The sequence below is a fragment of the Ranitomeya imitator genome, chromosome 2 (assembly GCF_032444005.1).
Source record: "Ranitomeya imitator isolate aRanImi1 chromosome 2, aRanImi1.pri, whole genome shotgun sequence".
NCBI lineage: Eukaryota > Metazoa > Chordata > Amphibia > Anura > Dendrobatidae > Ranitomeya > Ranitomeya imitator.
This window is the reverse complement of record NC_091283.1, coordinates 848,945,772-848,966,673: the sequence shown is the minus strand read 5'-3', so window position 1 is coordinate 848,966,673 and position 20,902 is coordinate 848,945,772. Positions and strand designations below refer to the sequence as shown.

Genomic DNA, 20,902 nt, shown 5'->3' with positions numbered 1-20,902 from the left:
GGACATATCTGTGGGATGGAGGATATAAAGCTCCTGTATCACGGACATATCTGTGGGATGGAGGAGATAAAGCTCCTGTATCACGGACATATCTGGGGGATGGAGGAGATAAAGCTCCAGTATCATGCACATATCTGGGGGATGGAGGATATAAAGCTCCTGTATCATGGACATATCTGGGGGACGGCAGAGATAAAGCTCCTGTATCATGGACATATGTGGGGAATGGCGGAGACAAAGCTCCTGCATCATGGACATCTCTAGGGGCATGGAGAAGCTAAAGGTCCAGTATCATGGACATATTTGGGGGACAACGGAGATAAAGCTCCTGTATCATGTACATTTCTGAGGGACTGTATAGATAAGGCTCCTGTATCATGGACATATCTAAGGGACTGTATAGATATAGCTCCTGTATGATGGACATAGCTGGGGACGGCTTAGATAAAGCTCCGGTGTCATAGACATACCTGGGGGACGGCAGAGATAAAGCTCCTGAATCATGGACATATCTTGGGCACAGTGAAGATAAAGGTCCTGTATCATGGACATATCTGGGGTGCGGTGGATATAAAGCTCCTGACTCATTGACACATCTAGGTGACAGAAGATATAAAGCTCTTGTATCTAGGACCTATCCAGGGGACAAAAGAATTAAAGCTCCTGTATCATGGACATATATGATGGACAGTGGAGATAAAGCTCCTGTAACATGGACATATCAGTGAGACAGCGGAGATAAAACTCCTGATTAATGGACATAACTGTGCGATAGTGGAGATACAGCTCCTGTAAAATGGACATATCTGGGGTTCAGAGGAGGTAAAGCTCATGTATCATGGACATATCGGGGGACAGTAGAGGAAAAAGCTCCTTTATCATAGACATATCTTGAGACGGCATAGATAAGGTCCTGTACCATGGACATATTTGGGGGCACGGTGGACATAAAGCTCCTGTATCATTGACATATCTGGGAGCTGGCAGAGATAAAGCTCCTGTATTATGGACATATCTAATGGGACGGTAGAGATAAGCTCCTATATCTTGTACATATCTCGGGTACGTCAGACATAAAGCTGCTGTATCATGGACATATCTGGGGACGGCCTAGATAAAGCTCCTTTGTCATAGACATATCTGGGCATGGTGGAGATAAAGCTCCTATACCATGGACATTTCTGGGGCCCGCTGGAGGTAAATCTCCTGTACCAAGGACATATCCAGGAGATGGTGGAGATAAAGCAGCTGTATCATGGACATATCTGGGGGACAGCAGAGATAAAGCTCCTGTATCACGGGCATATCTGGGGTGGTGGTGGAGATTTCGTGTTTCTAGTGCAGTAATGCAGTTCAATTTACATGTTTCATGTTTGCATGTTTTAGCGCCGCAGTGTGCTGCCTTATTTATTTGATTGACATATCTGGGGACGGCAGAGATAAAGCACCTGTATCATGGACATATCTGGGGACGGCAGAGATAAAGCTCCTGTATCATGGACATATCTGGGGACGGCAGAGGTAAAGCTCCTGTATCATGGACATATCTGGGGACGGCAGAGATAAAGCTCCTGTATCATGGACATATCTGGGGCATGGTGGAGATAAAGCACCTGTATCATAGACATATCTGGGGACGGCAGAGGTAAAGCTCCTGTATCATGGACATATCTGGGGACGGCAGAGATAAAGCTCCTGTATCATGGACATATCTGGGGACGGCAGAGATAAAGCACCTGTATCATGGACATATCTGGGGACGGCAGAGATAAAGCTCCTGTATCATGGACATATCTGGGGACGGCAGAGGTAAAGCTCCTGTATCATGGACATATCTGGGGACGGCAGAGGTAAAGCTCCTGTATCATGGACATATCTGGGGACGGCAGAGATAAAGCTCCTGTATCATGGACATATCTGGGGACGGCAGAGATAAAGCACCTGTATCATGGACATATCTGGGGACGGCAGAGGTAAAGCTCCTGTATCATGGACATATCTGGGGACGGCAGAGATAAAGCTCCTGTATCATGGACATATCTTTGGGACCATGTAGATAAGGCTCCTGTATCATGGGCATATCTGGAGGACAGCAGAGATCGAGCTCCTGTATCAATGACATATGTGGGGGGATGGTGGGGATAAAGCACCTGTACCATGGACATATCTGGGGGACGGCAGATATAAAGCTCCAGTATCATGGACATATCTGGCGGATGGCAGACATGGGACATGGTGGAGATAAAGCACCTGTATCGTGGACTTATCTGAGGCATAGGGGAAATAAAAGTCTTGTATGATGGACATATCTGAGGGACGGTGGAGATATAGCTCCTGTAACATGGAAGTATTTGGGGCATGGCGGAGATGAAGTTCCTATATCATGGTCATATCTGGGGGATGGAGGATATAAAGCTCGTGTATTATGGACATATCTGGGGGACAGAGGAGATAAACCTCATGTATCATGGACATATCTGGGGGACAGAGGAGATAAAGCTTGTGTATCTTGGACATGCTTGGGGGACGGTGGAGATAAAGATCCTGTATCTTGGACATATCTGGGGATGGAGGAGACAAAGCTCCTGTATGATTGATATATCAGGGGCTGCAGATCGGTTGTGTTCCTGGCGCTATTGGTGAAGAGTTTGTGAGGAGCCTGATGTGGGGGGCCAGGTCTGTGGCACATGTTCTGCCATTAGTGAGCGCTTAGTTGCCTGCCACGGTATTGTAGTAGGTGGCCACTTGTTATGGTGGTAAATTTAGTACACATTTTGGTGTCCATATCTTCTGGCGTATCTGTTGGCTCCTCAATGCGTTTCACTTTTTTCGTGTCATACAGTGGCGGAGATTAGCTTCGTCCGGCGCCATTCTTTCCAGTAAAATAGTAATGCTGCACATGGCCGTCTTTAATCTTTACGGGGTGTAAATGGCCATACGATGCTTTGCTCTCTTCTTTACGTGCAGGCTGTGGCGATGTGAGAACCCTCCGCGCACTCAGATATTGATTATTAGGGACTCTGAGACCTCTGCTTTCTTACACGACTGTTCTGGGCCTTGGACGGGATCCATGCTGCCATAAATCATGTCGTGCTTGGTCCCTGCTGCCTTCCCGACTATTGATTTATGCGGCAGTGGCTGGGAATAAGAGGAATGTATGTATTGTGCCGCCACCGTGTTCGGCTGGATTGCTATCAGTGTAATTGGTTAAGGGGCCGCGCTTACACCGACCGGTGCCACTTACCGGAGGGGAAATAGGGGAAATGGAAAGCGTCTGCATCTCCACAAATGGTGATTTGTATTACGAAAAACTGAAATGTCCGTCCAGATACCAATAATACAGAAAAGTTTTCCTGTTGTTTCTTCTGATGACTTCAGAAGATTTTTGCGCTTCGGGCACATTGCGCTTTTAGTCAGCAGTATGGGAGGGTTTCACCATATACCGCAATATATAGTCTGTAGTGCCGCCCTGTACAGATGGATCCTCTGTATATACAGTCTATGGTGCCGCCCTGTACAGATGGATCCTCTGTATATACAGTCTATGGTGCCGCCCTGTACAGATGGATCCTCTGTATATACAGTCTATGGTGCCGCCCTGTACAGATGGATCCTCTGTATATATAGTCTATGGTGCCGCCCTGTACAGATGGATCCTCTGTATATACAGTCTACAGTGCCACCCTGTACAGATGGATCCTCTGTATATATAGTCTACAGTGCCACCCTGTACAGATGGATCCTCTGTATATATAGTCTGTAGTGCCGCCCTGTACAGATGGATCCTCTGTATATACAGTCTATAGTGCCGCCCTGTACAGATGGATCCTCTGTATATATATTCTGTAGTGCCGCCCTGTACAGATGGATCCTCTGTATATACAGTCTATGGTGCCGCCCTGTACAGATGGATCCTCTGTATATACAGTCTGTAGTGCCGCCCTGTACAGATGGATCCTCTGTATATACAGTCTACAGTGCCACCCTGTACAGATGGATCCTCTGTATATATAGTCTACAGTGCCACCCTGTACAGATGGATCCTCTGTATATATAGTCTGTAGTGCCGCCCTGTACAGATGGATCCTCTGTATATACAGTCTATGGTGCCGCCCTGTACAGATGGATCCTCTGTATATACAGTCTACAGTGCCACCCTGTACAGATGGATCCTCTGTATATATAGTCTACAGTGCCACCCTGTACAGATGGATCCTCTGTATATATAGTCTGTAGTGCCGCCCTGTACAGATGGATCCTCTGTATATACAGTCTATAGTGCCGCCCTGTACAGATGGATCCTCTGTATATATAGTCTACAGTGCCGCCCTGTACAGATGGATCCTCTGTATATATAGTCTGTAGTGCCGCCCTGTACAGATGGATCCTCTGTATATATAGTCTACAGTGCCGCCCTGTACAGATGGATCCTCTGTATATAGTCTGTAGTGCCGCCCTGTACAGATGGATTCTCTGTATATACAGTCTGTAGTGCCGCCCTGTACAGATGGATCCTCTGTATATACAGTCTATGGTGCCGCCCTGTACAGATGGATCCTCTGTATATATAGTCTATAGTGCCGCCCTGTACAGCTGGATCCTCTGTATATATAGTCTGTAGTGCCGCCCTGTACAGATGGATCCTCTGTATATACAGTCTATAGTGCCGCCCTGTACAGATGGATCCTCTGTATATACAGTCTGTAGTGCCACCCTGTACAGCTGGATCCTCTGTATATATAGTCTGTAGTGCCGCCCTGTACAGATGGAGCCTCTGTATATACAGTCTGTAGTGCCGCCCTGTACAGATGAATCCTCTGTATATACAGTCTATAGTGCCGCCCTGTACAGCTGGATCCTCTGTATATATAGTCTGTGGTGCCGCCCTGTACAGATGGAGCCTCTGTATATACAGTCTATGGTGCCGCCCTATACAGATGGATCCTCTGTATATATAGTCTGTAGTGCCGCCCTGTAAAGATGGATTCTCTGTATATATATTCTGTAGTGCCGCCCTGTACAGATGGATCCTCTGTATATATATTCTGTAGTGCCGCCCTGTACAGATGGATCCTCTGTATATATATTCTGTAGTGCCGCCCTGTACAGATGGATCCTCTGTATATATATTCTGTAGTGCCGCCCTGTACAGATGGATCCTCTGTATATAGTCTGTAGTGCCGCTCTGTACAGATGGATCCTCTGTATATACAGTCTATAGTGCCGCCCTGTACAGATGGATCCTCTGTATATATAGTCTGTAGTGCCGCCCTGTACAGATGGATCCTCTGTATATAGTCTGTAGTGCCGCTCTGTACAGATGGATCCTCTGTATATATAGTCTATAGTGCCGCCCTGTACAGTTGGACCCTCTGTATATATAGTCTGTAGTGCCGCCCTGTACAGATGGATCCTCTGTATATACAGTCTATAGTGCCGCCCTGTACAGATGGATCCTCTGTATATACAGTCTGTGGTGCCGTCCTGTACAGATGGATCCTCTGTATATACAGTCTGTAGTGCCGCCCTGTACAGATGGATCCTCTGTATATACAGTCTTTAGTGCCGCTCTGTACAGATGGATTCTCTGTATATACAGTCTATAGTGCCGCCCTGTACAGATGGATCCTCTGTATATATATTCTGTAGTGCCGCACTGTACAGATGGATCCTCTGTATATACAGTCTGTAGTGCCGCCCTGTACAGATGGATCCTCTGTATATATATTCTGTAGTGCCGCCCTGTACAGATGGATCCTCTGTATATATATTCTGTAGTGCCGCCCTGTACAGATGGATCCTCTGTATATATATTCTGTAGTGCCGCCCTGTACAGATGGATCCTCTGTATATACAGTCTATAGTGCCGCACTGTACAGATGGATCCTCTGTATATACAGTCTGTAGTGCCGCCCTGTACAGATGGATCCTCTGTATATATATTCTGTAGTGCCGCCCTGTACAGATGGATCCTCTGTATATATATTCTGTAGTGCCGCCCTGTACAGATGGATCCTCTGTATATATATTCTGTAGTGCCGCCCTGTACAGATGGATCCTCTGTATATACAGTCTGTAGTGCCGCCCTGTACAGATGGATCCTCTGTATATACAGTCTATAGTGCCGCCCTGTACAGATGGATCCTCTGTATATACAGTCTATAGTGCCGCCCTGTACAGATGGATCCTCTGTATATACAGTCTATAGTGCCGCCCTGTACAGATGGATCCTCTGTATATACAGTCTATGGTGCCGCCCTGTACAGATGGATCCTCTGTATATATATTCTGTAGTGCCGCCCTGTACAGATGGATCCTCTGTATATACAGTCTATAGTGCCGCCCTGTACAGATGGATCCTCTGTATATATATTCTGTAGTGCCGCTCTGTACAGATGGATCCTCTGTATATACAGTCTATAGTGCCGCCCTGTACAGATGGATCCTCTGTATATATATTCTGTAGTGCCGCTCTGTACAGATGGATCCTCTGTATATATATTCTGTAGTGCTGCCCTGTACAGATGGATCCTCTGTATATATATTCTGTAGTGCTGCCCTGTACAGATGGATCCTCTGTATATACAGTCTATAGTGCCGCCCTGTACAGATGGATCCTCTGTATATATATTCTGTAGTGCCGCCCTGTACAGATGGATCCTCTGTATATATATTCTGTAGTGCCGCTCTGTACAGATGGATCCTCTGTATATACAGTCTATAGTGCCGCCCTGTACAGTTGGACCCTCTGTATATACAGTCTGCAGTGCCGCCCTGTACAGATGGATCCTCTGTATATACAGTCTATAGTGCCGCCCTGTACAGATGGATCCTCTGTATATACAGTCTATGGTGCCGCCCTGTACAGATGGATCCTCTGTATATACAGTCTATGGTGCCGCCCTGTACAGATGGTGACTACTTTGGCCTGCATTTGGGGAGAGGATGCCTCCATCACAGACCTTAGCATTGTTATCCCTAGGTGGTAAACCTCAGTGAGGCCGGCCGTCTCCTGTGGAGTCGGAGGGCCATCACTTGTTTGGATGGATGACTTTTGTTAGATCCCCATAAGGAGACCAAAGTCCGGATTCATCGTTACCTTTTGCGCCTGTTCTTTATTTAGTTTTCGCCTTTTTTGTTTGCACATAATTCATCATTCTATTTGCACAATTTTCTTTTACTTTTCACCTAATTCATGAATCGTGTGCGACATTTTAAAGAATTGGCGCCATAAAAACGGCAACTGATATCACAAGACAAAAAAAGGAAAGTGGCTGAAAATCCGCCAATGATGAATTGTGTCTGTGGAGGAGAAAATGAATGATCAGTGAATGTGCTGAAACGTGGAGCAGCGGGGCAAAGAATGAAAAGATTAAAACTGACAGATGAGATGAATGTCAGCAATAATGGGGACGTACGGTGTGAATATATCTGCAGCGTGTTCCGGGCTGTCAGTGCAAGAAAGCAAATATGGCGGAAATGCTGCAAATCCTTCTGCTACGTCATCGCCAAATATCTCTGGCTCTGCACCATCACCACAGATCCCGCGGTGCATTATCACCATGTATCCCGCGGTGCGTCATCAGCAAGTATCCCGCGGTGCGTCATCAGCAAGTATCCAGCACTGTGTCATCAGCAAGTATCCCGCGGTGCGTCATCAGCAAGTATCCCGCGGTGCGTCATCAGCAAGTATCCCGCGGTGCGTCATCAGCAAGTATCCCGCGGTGCGTCATCAGCAAGTATCCCGCGGTGCGTCATCAGCAAGTATCTCGCGCTCTTCATCACCACGTACTGTGTCTCGCACTGCGCATGTCACAGTCTTTGGTATGGAACGGGGGGCTCAAACTGTCCCTGGAGCTGGGACCCTAACTATCCAGGGGTACTCTTGAAGGTAGAGAGGCCCAAGTGTCCGACCTTACTATTCTGTTAAACCCTGTGTTTACAAATATCAAAAGACTGACCAGCAGATCCAGTCAGAAATCAGGTGTCAGCCGGAGGCCATCTCCATATGTATCCAATGAAGAAAGTAGCACTTTGTGGCGCTACAGCATGCAAACAGTAGGATCCTACCTTCCCATATAAATGTAGGTTTTAGCCCAGGAGAGGATTCACACAGGCGGGTCCTCAGCGGCGACAGTCGCCTTGTCGTAGCTGCCGGCAGGGCCGTATTTGCCACTAGGCACTTGAGGGCACGTGCCTAGGGGCGTGGGACTGCTGGGGGCGGCACCAAGACAGGGAAGAACAAGCTCTGCGGAGCAGATAAAGTCCAGGCAGGAAGCCAGAAGAAAGTATGTCTCTATATCACTAGGCCTCTCCTCACTGAAGCAATGGTTAGGTCACCTATTTTAATCTCTTGACGACTTTGGAAAGCTGAAGGTGTTAAAAAAAAACACTCAAAAGACTGAACCTGTGCGCGGCAAGTGCAGACGTTTATTCTTTAAGTGTTTATTTAGCTCTTTTTAAAGCATTTTACAGAGTAGATCTGCCTTATATAGATTTCGTGTGCACAGACTGTGTGACGTCAGTAAGGGGCGCGACCACGAAAAGTGCCTAGGGCAGCATGAAGGCCAAAAACGGCCCTGGCTGCCGGGCACATCAATTGGCCAGTTTATGCGCTAAGTATTCTACATTTTTCTAATTTTTTAGAGCAGTAATTCAATTCTTATATCATATATTTCATGTTTGCTATAGCGCAGCAGAGTGCTACTTTATTTGTTGCCTGTTAAACCCTGGTCTATCCCCTTCCTCGCCTCATGGAGCCTGGGACATAAATGTAAGGTAAACAAGACACAAAGACAAAACGGGGATAACAGAAAACCTGTATCATAGAAAAACACCAACCAGCAATAGATAGGAGGATAGGGACAGGGAGGAATAAACTAAATGGGAACAGGGACCAGAGGATAAACTCACACGTACAACAGAACACCTCCACAACAACTCCACTCCAACCATTTAGCTTTAGCGCACATGAAGACAAATCTATCACCGGCAGGGACAAGAAGGTCTGGCCAGGTTTTATAGCAAGAGGTACCGATCAGATCAGAAGCAGCTGAAACTGAGCTGCATGTTTTTGACCAGCTTAGAAAGGGTCATTAACCTTTTCAGCACCTGAGGAAACTTAATCTATTTAATATGGGACACAAATCACACCATCTCTAAAGACCTACGATTCGTTACCTGACATGACCGTCTAACTCCAGGTGTTCCAGGGGGGACGTGACACCCTTGTGACATTCACCACCACATATCTAAGGTAGCAGCATCCCCAGGTATCTCACTCTCTTCATTACCACATATCTTGCAATCTTGCACTCTTCATCACCAGGTATGTCGTGCTGCGTCACCGCCACGGACCTCACGTTGAGTCATCACCAGGTATCTCACTTTGTTCATCACGACATATCTCACTCTCTTCATCACCACGTATCTTATTTCTAATAAAGAACTTTATTCTGGCTATCTTTATTTACCATATTTCTATAGGATTAGTAATGGATAGGTGTCTCATAGACCTGACAATACAAAGGTGACATCAACCCCATAAATATTAACCCCACCTGCCACCGCTACAGGGCAAGTGGGAGGAGCCAGTCAAAGCGCCAGAATTGGCGCATCTAATGGATGTGCCTTTTCTGGGCAGCAGCGGGCTGCTATTTTTAGGCTGGTGGGGAGGCAATATCCATGGCCCCTTGCCAGCCTGGGAATACCAGCCCCCAGCTGTCTGCTTTAGCAAGGCTGGTTGTCAAATTGGGGGGACACCTGCTGTTTTTTTAAATTATTTAAAAAAAAAAAAAAAAGCATGGGGACTCCTCTATTCTTGATAACCAGCCTTGTTGAAGCTCAGGGTTGCAGCCCCCAACTGTGAGATTTGCCTGGCTGGTTATCAAAAATACAGGTTAACCCACACTAGTAAATACACCCATCCGCCTCTCCGGCTATCGCTGTTATTTGCCGCAGCAGGTGTCAGATGCTGGAAACTGTGGTCCGATCCGCTGACACCAGTGACTGGAGGTAAACTTTATACCTCCGATCACAGTTGAGTACTCATGCTGTCTTTGGACAGCGTGGGAACTGCGGCTCTGACCGGCAGGGATGATTTCACCGCCGATCAGAAGGGGTGTTTGCCACCCTGTCATGCACATGACAGCACGACAAACACCCGATGTTCGGGCAGCCGAATCCGAACAGTAACATGGACTTCCTGGTGGAGTCCATGTTCAGTGTAATTGCCCGAACAGTAAGTGTTCGGTACGGACGCCGAACTTTACTGTTCGGGTTCGCCCATCTCTAGTCAAAACCTCGTATTTCACGTTGCGTCATCACCAAGTATCTAATACTTTTCATCACCAGGTATCCCACACTCTTCATCACCAGGTAGTTTGCACTATGTCATCAACACGTATATTGTGCTCTTCATCACCATGTATCTTGCACTGCGTTATCACCACAATCTGTGTTTTCTGTTTGGTTGGTTTTCATGATTCCATAATTTTTTCCTCAAAATTGAGTAATTCCATATTTTTTTTCCTATGCTTGGTTAAAAAAGTAACCATTACCTACTACCACGTTTTTTGTTCTTGATTTCTTTTAGCGTTTCTTAAAGCCAGAAAGTTGCCATTTGAAATTACTTTAGATTTGTGCCATGTCTGTGATCTGCTTTTTTTCTACAAAATTAAACAACTGAATGAACATCCTCCAAGGCCGGTGATTCCATAATTTTTGCCAGGGATTGTAGAATGATAGATCTGTGTCCCTCGTGATGGAGCCATGATGTATTGTCTGCCAACCTGTAGGGTCCCCTGAATGTTTGGATGTCTTATCAGAATCTGAGGCTGTCTCTCATGGTTACTCTCTATAGAGGCATGTAACCTCTATTTTTTACTTAACAAGTGTCCTTCATTCAGTATTGACATAAAGGGTAAGAATGGAGATGAGATCTAGTAGCATTACTTGATTATTTAATCCATTTGCATAGTTTTTCCTCCTCTGTTTTCGAAGTCACCAAACTACAGTATCCTACACAATGCAGAATTAGCATATCAGTAAACATCACTAGTCATCAAGGATAAGCGTACAATATGTTGTATGAAATGTCAATATTACCGGCTTACACAAGCAAAAGTCTGTTTTCTTGACCAACACAAATTCAAAAGCCAACATAGAGATAACAGTCTATTCTTCTTGGTTTGCTAAAAATAGTCATCTGGTTAATTAAGATACAATGCTGTGTCTCCACACTCGTGTTGCGTCATCACAATGTATCTCGCACTCTTCATCACCACGTATCTCGCGTTGCGTCATCATCAAGTGTCTCTTGTTGCGTCGTCACCAGGTATCTCGCGTTGTGTTATTGCCTGGCATTTCTTGTTGCGTCACCACTACGTATCTCGCGCTCTTCATCACCGCGTATCTCACACTCTACATCACCAAGCATCTCACACTATACATCAACAGGTATCTCGTGTTGCGTCATTACCAATTATCTCCGCTTCTTCATCACCACGTATCTTGCGTTGCTTCATCACCACGTATCTTGCGTTGCTTCATCACCACATATCTTGCACTCTTCATCACCACGAATGTCGCTCTCTTCATTACTACCTATCTCGTTCTATTCATCACCAGGTATCTTATGCTGTGTCATCACCACGTTTGTCGTGTTCTTCATCACTAGGTTTCTTCCGCTCTTCATCACCAGGTATCTCATGCTCTTCATCACCAGTTATCTAGCGCCGCGCCATCACCAGGTATCTCGTGCGCTTCATGACAAGGTATCTCACTCTCGTCATCACGACATATCTCAAACTCTTCATCACCACGAATCTCAGTGGAGTATAATCAAGCGCGTGATACATATGTGTCCCCCACGCCGCATGTCCTCACCCCCCATTATATAACCTCCTCTGATTAATGCTGCTGGATTCGCTTTATTAAACACTGGTCACCGCAGCGTCGGCAAAGTCGCTGCCAAGAGATATAAAACACATTTCAGATGGAAACCACATGATGAAGACGATTCAACTACAACCCACAACAGACGGCACGGCAGCTGCAGATTAACGCCTGCTGGTCCAGACTCCACCACAGATCAGGGCTGTTCATTACCGGCATCGGCCCACATAGCCGGTGCTGATCAATAATACATGAGGCTGTATTGTCCTAATTGATCAGAGAAAGATTTATACCTTGTAATTGTCATCAGGTGGAAGTGAGACGATCGGAGGAGACCGCATCCTGTAGACACAACCATTAAGGCCTCCTCCGCTGCCAAGACATAAATGAGCTGGGAACACCGCCACGCCATTTAGTGCGCCCGTCCTATCAAAATGATGTATCGTCCTTGATCCGAGCCCAACATGAAGCTTCTGCTCTGCCCACCCTATTAACCAGAGCGGTCCTGGAAACGCTGCACATCAGACCCAATATTCTCATCTGTCAATCATTGCTGGCAGATATTGATTGATCAGATATCTGTGGGTGAAGATGAAGGGAGGTGCAACCACAGTGAATGTGGTGTTCCTACCGTGTCTGCACCGACGTTCGTGACCCAGAGGTGTCCAGTACTGACCGCGGCTGCTGCTCTCAGTATCCAACATTCCCCTGAACAATATCTGTATCTACTAACTGGTCTGATATCAGCCATTGGTGGTGATAATGGACGTTATCTGTAATAACATTGCTGGAATGTTACTGGGAAATGGAAACGTTTCAGCTGCAGTAAATATGAGAGGCGCCAATGCTTTTACAATATGGATAATGGGGAGGAGATGCTACAGGAAGGTAGACCACGGCAAAACACAATACACTGGGTGTCCAGGGGTAAAGAGGAGGGATGTTAAATATAGGAAAGGTTCTAGCTCACCACCAGCACACACATTAGGAAGCCTCTATTGTACTGTGTCCTCTGATTTGGAAACAGTCCTGTGGGTCATTCAGGGATGCTGGGTCTGGAGAAGGGAAGGAGATGGTGATGAAGGGAAGTGATGCTGGGTCTAAAGAAGGGATGGTATGGTGGAGAAGGGAAGCAATGCTGGGTCTGAAGAAGGGATGGTATGGTGGAGAAGTGAAGAGAAGGGATCGTGAAGAAGAGAAGGGATAGTGACAAAGGGAAGCGATGCTGGGTCTAAAGAAGGGATGGGATGGTGGAGAAGGGAAGCAATGCTGGGTCTGAAGAAGGGATGGTATGGTGGAGAAGGGAAGCAATGCTGGGTCTGAAGAAGGGATGGTATGGTGGAGAAGGGAAGCAATGCTGGGTCTGAAGAAGGGATGGTATGGTGGAGAAGTGAAGAGAAGGGATCGTGAAGAAGAGAAGGGATAGTGATGAAGGGAAGCGATGCTGGGTCTAAAGAAGGGATGGTATGGTGGAGAAGGGAAGCAATGCTGGGTCTGAAGAAGGGATGGTATGGTGGAGAAGGGAAGCAATGCTGGGTCTGAAGAAGGGATGGTATGGTGGAGAAGGGAAGCAATGCTGGGTCTGAAGAAGGGATGGTATGGTGGAGAAGTGAAGAGAAGGGATCGTGAAGAAGAGAAGGGATAGTGACAAAGGGAAGCGATGCTGGGTCTAAAGAAGGGATGGTATGGTGGAGAAGGGAAGCAATGCTGGGTCTGAAGAAGGGATGGTATGGTGGAGAAGTGAAGAGAAGGGATCGTGAAGAAGAGAAGGGATAGTGATGAAGGGAAGCGATGCTGGGTCTGGAGAAGGGAAGGGAAGGTGATGAAGGGAAGGGATGGCGATGAACAGGTGGTGAAGAAGAGAAGTGATGGTGAAGAAGTTAATGGATGGTGGAGAAGGAAGTGATACTGGGTCTGGTGAAGGGAAGGGATGGTGAAGGGAAGCAATGCTTGGTCTATGGAAGGGATGGTGGAGAAGTGAAGACAAGGGATCGATGCTGGGTCTGGAGAAGGGAAGGGATGGCGATGAACGGGTGGTGAAGAAGAGAAGTGATGGTGAAGAAGTGAATGGATGGTGGAGAAGGGAAGTGATACTGGGTCTGGTGAAGGGAAGGGATTGTGAAGAAAGGAAGGGGTGGTGAAGAAGAGATGGTGGAAAAGGGCTGTGATGCTGGGTCTCGAAAAGGCAAGGGATGGTGACAAAGAGGTGAAGAAGGGAATAGATGGTGAACTGAAGAGGTGGTGAAGAAGTAAAGGAGAGGGATGGTGAAGAAGAGAACGGGTGGTAAAGGAGGGAGATGGGAATGTCTGGTGACTAGTGATGAGCGAATATACTCGTTACTCGAGATTTCCCAGCACGCTCGGGGGTCCTCCGAGTATTTTTTAGTGCTCAGAGATTTCGTTTTTTTTGCCGCAGCTGAATGATTTACATCTGATAGCAGCATAAGTACATGTGGGGGTTGCCTGGTTGCTAGGGAATCCCCACATGTAATGAAGCTGGCTAACATATGGAAATCATTCAGCTGAGGTGAGGAAAACTAAATCTCCGAGCACTAAAAAATACTCGGAGGACCCCCGAGCATGCTGGGAAATCTCGAGTTACGAGTATATTCGCTAATCACTTGTGGTGAAGTGAAGAGAAGGCTTGGTGAAGAATGGAGGTGGGAATAGATGGTGATGAAGTAAAGGAAAGGGATGGTGAAGACGAGAAGGGGCGGTGAAGGAGGGACATGGGAATGGATGCTGAAAAAGGGAAGCAATGCTGGGACAAGGGAAGCGATGGACTGCTTGGTCTGGAGAAGGGAAGGGATGATGGGAAGGGAAGGGATGGTGGGACAGGATGAGAGGAGGTGAAGAAGGGAACAGATGCTGGATTGGGAGTAGAGTATTAATTCTTGGTCAGGAGCAGGAAAGGTTAATGCCACAATTTTGTGTGTTTTTTGTGTGTTTTGCTAATTTTTAGTAGTGAGGCAAAGTCCCGGGAAGCACAGCCATTGCCCCACTTCACAGCTCCTGCGCCATTTCCTGTGCATTTGCCCTAACAGTGTATTAGAAGTTTCATCTGCAGCTCGCCATATACAGGATCAGAATAATATCTGAAGAACAGGACACTGTGCACGTGTCCACACCTGTGTCACCCCGTGGAGGGGCTCAGGGCGTCACTCTTGTCTGAGTGTGTAGCAAGCAGAGGTTAATTAGAAATGTAATGATCGCACCTGCTCTAACAGCTCAATTACCTGCGCTGCGCGGAGAACGCTTCATCCTGACGGAGGGCGACCGCAACGCCCACAAGATTAACACCAAACTGTCACCGTCCATTAGTGTCCGCGCAGCCCTGTAATCTCACCGTGCACACCCTCCAATCACACAATCACATTAAGTCACGCTTTTCCCTTTTTTTTGTAACAAAATTGAACTTACGCCACATGTCTGAAATTTGAGTCTTTTTAATATTTCTATATGGAAAACAATTGTAAATCCCCTCGGAGTTGTATGTGATTCACGTGATGGGAACGTAGCGGCGATTGTCACAGCGCAGCACCACAATACCACAAACTTATATTCATCCAGTTTTTGCTCAGATTTCACCCCTATGTCTGTATATTAGGGAAGATGCAGACGACCATTTTCTCTCCTTCCAAGAAAATTGGGCAAATTATGTTGATCGCACTCAGTTTGAGTGGGATCCAATTTTCTCGGAGGAGGATAGAAAAAAAAAAGTTTCTCCACCTTCTCAATTTTGTCAGTTTGTAAAAATCGGACCATAGACATGAATGGGCGAGTGCCATCCAACTCTCAGAGGCAAATCCTGCATGCTGCAATTTATTTTCCTCACAACACTCAGTCCGGGGAAAAAAAACGGACATGGTCACAGCCCCATAGAATGGCAAGGGTACAAATGCGATGATTCAACACCGTGGATAGCACTCATGCGATGGAAATGGTCGTCTGCACGAGCGCTTAGCATGACCCCAGCCTAAAGAGCCATAAAGACATGTACCTGCCCTGACCTGGTCCTGTTCTGACCTAGTCCTGCCATGACCTAGTCCTGCCCTGTCCTAGTCCTGCCATGACCTAGTCCTGCCATGACCTAGTCCTGTTCTGACCTAGTCCTGTTCTGACCTAGTCCTGCCCTGACCTAGTCCTGCCCTGACCTAGTCCTGATCTGACTTAGTCCTGTTCTGACCTAGTCCTGTTCTGACCTAGTCCTGCCCTGACCTAGTCCTGATCTGACCTAGTCCTGATCTGACCTAGTCCTGTTCTGACCTAGTCCTGTTCTGACCTAGTCCTGCCCTGACCTAGTCCTGCCCTGACCTAGTCCTGCCCTGACCTAGTCCTGATCTGACCTAGTCCTGATCTGACCTAGTCCTGTTCTGACCTAGTCCTGTACTGACCTAGTCCTGTTCTGACCTAGTCCTGCCCTGACCTAGTCCTGCCCTGACCTAGTCCTGCCCTGACCTAGTCCCGATCTGACTTAGTCCCGATCTGACCTAGTCCTGTTCTGACCTAGTCCTGTACTGACCTAGTCCTGTTCTGACCTAGTCCTGCCCTGACCTAGTCCTGCCCTGACCTAGTCCTGCCCTGACCTAGTCCTGCCCTGACCTAGTCCTGATCTGACTTAGTCCTGATCTGACCTAGTCCTGTTCTGACCTAGTCCTGTACTGACCTAGTCCTGCCCTGACCTAGTCCTGATCTGACCTAGTCCTGCCCTGACCTAGTCCTGCCCTGACCTAGTCCTGCCCTGGCCTAGTCCTGCCCTGACCTTGTCCTGCTCTGACCTAGTCCTGCCCTGACCTAGTTCTGTTCTGACCTAGTCCTGTTCTGACCTAGTCCTGTTCTGACCTAGTCCAGCCCTGACCTTGTCCTGTTCTGATCTAGTCCTGCCCTGACCTTGTCCTGTTCTGACCTAGTCCTGATCTGACCTAGTCCTGTTCTGACCTAGTCCTGCCCTGACCTAGTCCTGCCCTGACCTTGTCCTGTTCTGACCTAGTCCTGCCCTGACCTAGTCCTGTTCTGACCTAGTCCTGTTCTGACCTAGTCCTGTTCTGACCTAGTCCAGCCCTGACCTAGTCCTGTTCTGACCTAGTCCTGCCCTGACCTAGTCCTGTTCTGACCTAGTCCTGCCCTGACCTAGTCCTGCACTGACCTAGTCCTGTTCTGACCTAGTCCTGCCCTGACCTAGTCCTGTCTTGACCTACCGTAGTCCATTCCTGACCTATTACTGACGCATCCAATCTGTTACAATGTATCAGCATAAACGATCAATGTTACATCAAGCAATCTCTGACCTGTAAGAGCAGGACTAGATCAGAGTAGTTGTGAATCCTCCAACTGGAAGCCGGCAGAGACCTTGAAGATGCAAAGAGCTGCTCTAGTTCATTCTCTAGTGAGGGACCTTCATAGTGATCTTATAAGTTGGATCCCCATGTGGAGTCTGAAAGATCCCCTGATTTTGTTAAATGGTGAGAAGAATAAATGACTAGAGATTCTCAGCCTTTAATAAGAATTTCCTAATTAGTGACGCTGGCTCTAAATACGTTGTATGCTTTGTTAAAGAGGCAGAAATTCTTTACATTAATGTCTTCAGGCCGATGCACAGGAAAACCAGGAGCAAAGTCACAAAGTAACAGAGAAATATAGTCTGATGATCCCAGCATTGCATTTTCCTCTTCCCAATGAGGGTCATTGTCATTGATCCGATGCCCTTAGTGCCATTGTCATATTAATGTTTGTTAACAAGACCGGTTCATCTACCGCAGTGGGAATGATAACCGCAGGGGTCTCGTCACAGACTAATGCATCCTTAATGGACCCGCACATGTTTATCAAACGGGTAATGATCAGTGATTAGGAAGTCCCCGAAATGTCAGCCAAGCTTAATGCTGTAACTGCACAGTACCAATTCTCCTGTATATATACTGTGGAAAAAAAGTATTTAGTCCGCTACCAATTGTGCAAGTTCTCCCCCTTATAAAGATGAGAGAGGCTGTAATTACCATCATAGGTCGACCACAACTATGAGAGTCACAATGAGAAAACAAATCCAGAAAATCACCTTGTCTGATTTGGAAGATTTATTTTGCAAATTATGGTGGAAAATTATTTGGTCATTAACAAAAGTTCATCTCCATATTTTGTTAGATTTCCTTTGTTGGCAATGACAGAGGTCAGACGTTTTCTGTAAGTCTTCACAAGGTTGCCACACACTGTTGTTGGTATGTTGGCCCATTCCTCCCTGCAGATCTCCTCTAGAGCTGTGATGTTTTTGGCTTTTCGCTTGGCAACACGGACTTTCAACTCCCTCCAAAGGTTTTCTATAGGGTTGAGATCTGGAGACTGGCTAGGCCACTCCAGGACCTTGAAATGCTTCTTACGAAGCCACTCCTTTGTTGCCCTGGCGGTGTGCTTTGGATCATTGTCATGTTGAAAGACCCAGCCACGTTTCATCTTCAATGCCCTTGCTGATGGAAGAAGGTTTGCACTCAAAATCTCACGATACATGGCCCCATTCATTCTTTCATGTACACAGATAAGTCGTTCTGGTCCCTTTGCAGAGAAACAACCCCAAAACATGATGTTGCCACCCCCATGCTCCACAGTAGGTATGGTGTTCTTTAGATGCAACTCAGCATTCTGTCTCCTCCAAACACGACGAGTTTTGTTTCTACCAAACCATTCTACTTTGGTTTCATCAGACCATAGGACATTCTCCCAATACTCTTCTGGATAATCCAAATACTCTCTAGCAAACTTCAGACGGGCCCGGACATGTACTGGCTTAAGCAGTGGGACACGTCTGGCACTGCAGGATCTGAGTCCATGGTGGCGTAGTGTGCTACTGATGGTAGCCTTTGTTACGGTGGTCCCAGCTCTCTGCAGGTCATTCACTAGGTCCCCGTGTGGTTGTGGGATTTTTGCTCACCGTTCTTGTGATCATTCTGACCCCACGGTGTGAGATCTTGCGTGGAGCCCCAGATCAAGGGAGATTATCAGTGGTCTTGTATGTCTTCCATTTTCTAATTATTGCTCCCACTGTTGATTTCTTCACTCCAAGCTGGTTGGCTATTGCAGATTCAGTCTTCCCAGCCTGGTGCAGGGCTACAATTTTGTTTCTGGTGTCCTTTGACAGCTCTTTGGTCTTCACCATAGTGGAGTTTGGAGTCAGACTGTTTGAGGGTGTGCACAGGTGTCTTTTTATACTGATAACAAGTTTAAACAGGTGCCATTACTACAGGTAATGAGTGGAGGAAAGAGGAGACTCTTAAAGAAGAAGTTACAGGTCTGTGAGAGCCAGAAATCTTCCATGTTTTTAGGTGACCAAATACTTATTTTCCACCATAATTTGCTAAATAAATCTTACCAAATCAGACAAGGTGATTTTCTGGATTTATTTTCTCATTTTGACTCTCATAGTTGTGGTCTACCTATGATGTCAATTACAGGCCCCTCTCATCTTTTTAAGTGGGAGAACTTGCACAATTGGTGGCTGACTAAATACTTTTTTCCCCACTGTATATGACCTCATCCTGGTATATGGCCCTCATCATGGGCGCTATCCTGGTATATGTTCCAATCCTGGTATATGGTCTCCATCCTGGGCCTCATCCTGGTATATGGTCTCCATCCTGGGCCTCATCCTGGTATATGGTTCCCATCCTGGGCCTCATCCTGGTATATGTCTCCATCCTGGGCCTCATCCTGGTATATGGTTCCCATCCTGGGCCTCATCCTGGTATATGGTTCCCATCTTGGGCCTCATCCTGGTATATGGTTCCCATCCTGGGCCTCATCCTGGTATATGGTTCCCATCTTGGGCCTCATCCTGGTATATGGTCTCCATCCTGGGCCTCATCCTGGTATATGGTTCCCATCCTGGGCCTCATCCTGGTATATGTCTCCATCCTGGGCCTCATCCTGGTATATGGTTCCCATCCTGGGCCTCATCCTGGTATATGGTTCCCATCTTGGGCCTCATCCTGGTATATGGTTCCCATCCTGGGCCTCATCCTGGTATATGGTTCCCATCCTGGTACACTGCGTGCAGAATTATTAGGCAAGTTGTATATTAGAGGATTATTTTTATTATTGATCAACAACTATGTTCTCAATCCACCCTAAAGACTCATAAATATCAAAGCTTAATATTTTTCTAAGTTGCAGTGGGGTTTTTTTTTTTTAGATTTGGCTCTTAGGAGGATATCTGTTTGTGCAGGTAACTATTACTGTGCAGAATTATTAGGCAACTTAATAAAAACCAAATATATTCCCATCTCACTTGTTTATTTTCACCAGGTAAACCAATATAACTGCAAAAAATTTAGAAATAAACATTTCTGAAGACATCTCACAATTGTGGACTTTTCAGAGCCGTCAAATCTCTCTTCTGACCCATTTTGCCAAAGGAAAGGAAGTTGCCTAATAATTAAGCGCACGTTCTATAGGGTTCTGATGTCATTAGACAACTCCCCTCCTCATTACAGAGATGCAATCACTGGATTTACTGCATTGGTAGTTGGCTCTCAGCCTGAACAGCTTGGAGGAGGACAACAAGTATAAAAAGTGTCATGTGATCAAAATACAACTTGCCTAATAATTCTGCACGCAGTGTATATATGTCTCCATCTTAGTATATGGTCCCCCATGCTGGGCCTCATTCTCGTATATATCCCCATCCTTGGCCCCATCCTGGTATATGTCCTTGTCCTGGACCCCATCCTGGTATATATCCCCATCCTCAGCCTCATCCTGGTATATATATTTGCTGTTATCAATTCGTAGAAAATAAACACTAATCGGTCCTCCTCACCCATCCCTCTGCTCCCACGCCGTGTGGCATCCTCTTCTGATGTCGGCAGCTGACGGCGTGTGACGGGAGCACATGACATGATTGCCGACCACCCTTGGTCACATACATACCGACGTCCGCTGTGGTCTCTGATTGGCCAGCAGCGTGTATTGCGGCGCACGGACCAGATGGGTCTGCTCAGACGCACATTCAGGTGAAGTA

The 20,902-nt window shown here is 46.7% G+C and overlaps 1 protein-coding gene across 1 annotated transcript in view; it reads left to right on the top strand.

The window, feature by feature from the left end:
* GFRA1 (GDNF family receptor alpha 1) overlaps nucleotides 1-20,902 on the top strand; it is a 300,260-nt gene that overhangs the window by 189,338 nt on the left and 90,020 nt on the right. The gene's annotated exons all lie outside the window — the stretch shown is intronic.